General features: G+C 42.5%; 1 pseudogene; it reads left to right on the top strand.

Annotated features, from left to right (window-relative positions):
• Nucleotides 1-258: 258 nt before the first annotated feature.
• On the top strand, nt 259-1,226 carry LOC119570246 (annotated as a pseudogene).
• Nucleotides 1,227-3,105: the final 1,879 nt, after the last annotated feature.

The following is a 3,105-nucleotide window of genomic DNA, read 5'->3' on the forward strand; positions in this document are numbered from 1 at the left end:
CCCTTTTTACCATTCACAAACCCTCACACGCTGTAACGGGGGTTTTTCCCTTTTACGCTCCCACAACCGTCCCAAACCTGTAAAGGGGTTATTCCTTTTTACGCATTCACAACAGTCCCCCCCCTGTACGAGGTTATTCCCCCTTTAGCATTCACAACATACACGCTGTAACGAGGGTTGTTCCCTTTTTACGCATTCCAAAAGCAGTCAACCTTAACGAGGTTTTTTCCTTGTTACGCATCCCCCAAATCACATACGCGAACGGGGCTGTTGTCCTGTTACCCCCCCCCCCCGCATCCACCACCTCCACCCCCCATCCACCACACCAACCACATGGCTCCCCCGCACGGAACCGGCCTGGCTGTGCGCTCCATGGTCCGCATTCCCGGCAGCGGCTGGGGCCGAGCGCAAGCGCAGTCTCTGCGACTTCTCCAAGGGGTCGACCCTGGCCCGCCTCCGCCGTCACAAGGGGGCCCCACCGCCCCCTTGCTCCCCAAAGAAGATCTCCTCGCGGGGGCCCTCCCCCCCTGCGCCTCCAAAAAAGAACAAGCTGGCTGCTACGAGGCGCAGAAGAAGTCTTTAGGAAGTGGCAGGGGTCCCGGAAACGGGCCTCTGAGGACACCCGTCTGACTCCCGAGCCGTCGAGTTCTAAGGTTGCCAAGGGACGTCGAGCGTGACCCCGAAAACGCCGTCGGGTGTGGCGAGAACCGCAAACCCGCCGAGAGTTGTTATGCTTCGCCCGGTTCAGCAGCTACCGGATTCATACAAGCAAATGCAGCATGTGCCTGCTCTACAAGGAACACTACATGGGCGCCCTGTTAAGCTTATACCTGTTGCCCATCTGGTCGGAGTTCCCCTGTCCTCTGCTGTATTGTGCGGACCGTCGCCGTCGCCTTCAAATGCAGCAAGTCGACCGACGGTTCCCAGCTCGGCAAGGAGACCAGCAGTAGGCAACGGCGCAGAGAAAATTCAGCCTATGCACTCGGGTGTAATTCTTCAGACAGCTACAACAGAACCTCTCCAGCGTATTTCTATAACTGAATCGTCCATCCAGAAATTGATTGAGGAATCACAACAGCTCCGGCGACAGAATGTATTACTAAACCAACGATTATCACAATACCAAGAAATATTTTCTGACGGCCAGAGACTCAGGAGAGAGATGAGTTCTTTAGGAATTCAGATGTACTAAGAGATAAATTATTTTAGTAAATTAATTAATATTTCGTTGTTATTTCCTTCCATTTTTTACCTCCAGTAAAATGTGCAATTATTATAAAATGATAGAAAATTAAGGACTAGAATAAAACACAAGAAAAAAGTAAAATAAAACGAAAGAGAAACACATACCTGCATACACGTAAGTATACACACATACATATAAACATTACATATATGCATATATATAAAACACGTGCATATGTATGGACATAATTAGATATTGTGAAATATATCTTGCTTATGATGAATGTTCTATAATAATTATTATTTATTTATTTATTGTACCCACTGTGAACCATGGAAATTTATAGAGTTGGAGTGTATAATTTTTACGAAAAGTTTGAATATCAGACTACATATAGATCCATGTATAAATATGCATGCACACATACACATATACCTATATGTTATCAACTTCATATATCCTTGTACAATATACATACATAAGTATACACATGCATGTTTCGATATAGACATCTATCCACGTATATGTATGCACATTTTAACACTGAAGATAAATTAGTTACTTTTATCAGGCTTCTTGAAGTCAAGGGATCATCCTCATACTTACACTTTATATCTTTTTTATATTTAAGTGTTTAACTATAATTAATCATGTCAACCCTGATCTTAGTATATTGTCCCCTCAAAATGTGAGCATTATCTGTGGTTGCTCTTGTAATCGCTAAATATTATGGGAAAAGTATTGGTACTTTTCCTGAATGGCATGTTACTCAAATTTAAACCCACGTAAACGATAGTTAAGCTTGAAAGATGCCGTTATTCCGAACTGTTATGCACCCAAACTGTCGATAGTGATGTTAGCTTCTGTGTTTGAGAAAAAGAAAAAGAAAAAAATCATGTAACTTCGTCTTTATGTTAATTTTGACATATCAAATGAAATATATAAAATGGAATTTTCCATGCCTTTCATGGGGATCCCAAACAATCAACAATTATCTACCTTAATGCCTTCGCCTATTTGTCTCCAGCTGTGATTTCTATCCCAGGATTCCGCCAGGAAACCTGGGAAATAAGATAAATCGGAAGAGAGAAGCAGGGTTGAGGATCACACACACACACACACACACACACACACACACACACACACACACACCCAACCCACACACCACAACACGCACGCCGCACCACAAACACACACACACGCACCAAAACCACACACCACACACACACCCCCAACGCACGCACCACGCACGCACGCACACCACAACACCACACACACACACACAAAACACACACACACACCACACACCACACACACACACATACACACACACACAGATAATCATCACACATGAAACTGACGCACAAACATGCACATGCCCTACGCACACGCACATCACATATGTGTGTACTGGGTGTAGGGAATTACTAACAGAGACCCTCACATATTGAAACTTCTTCCTCTGACAAGGTCGATCAGGTAGGTAAGTTAATCATCGGGAGAGAATAATAATAATAATAATAATAATAATAATAATAATAATAATAATAATAATAATAATAATAATAATAATAATAATAAAAAAAAAAAAGTTCGTTCTCCCGAAAAGAGGACATAGCACCTCGAAGATAGCCTAAACTCTATATAGTATAAATATGTCTATCTCAGCAGATTATAGAAACACAGACAACGCATAGAATGTAGATGCGAGGTCATTGGAGGATCGGCCTTGGGATATTAATTATTTACGAGCTGAGATTAACAAAGATTAACTCGAGACCATCAAATCACAGTAGAACGAACTCAACAGTTTTGGCAAATTTTTAATATCAACTGAATCTGACATCCGGGTGATTCAGATTGAATTCATATTAAAAAAACTGCCAAACTGTTCAACTGTTTCTACTGAAGTGGTGGTC

This window comes from Penaeus monodon, unplaced genomic scaffold, assembly GCF_015228065.2.
Source record: "Penaeus monodon isolate SGIC_2016 unplaced genomic scaffold, NSTDA_Pmon_1 PmonScaffold_2341, whole genome shotgun sequence".
NCBI lineage: Eukaryota > Metazoa > Arthropoda > Malacostraca > Decapoda > Penaeidae > Penaeus > Penaeus monodon.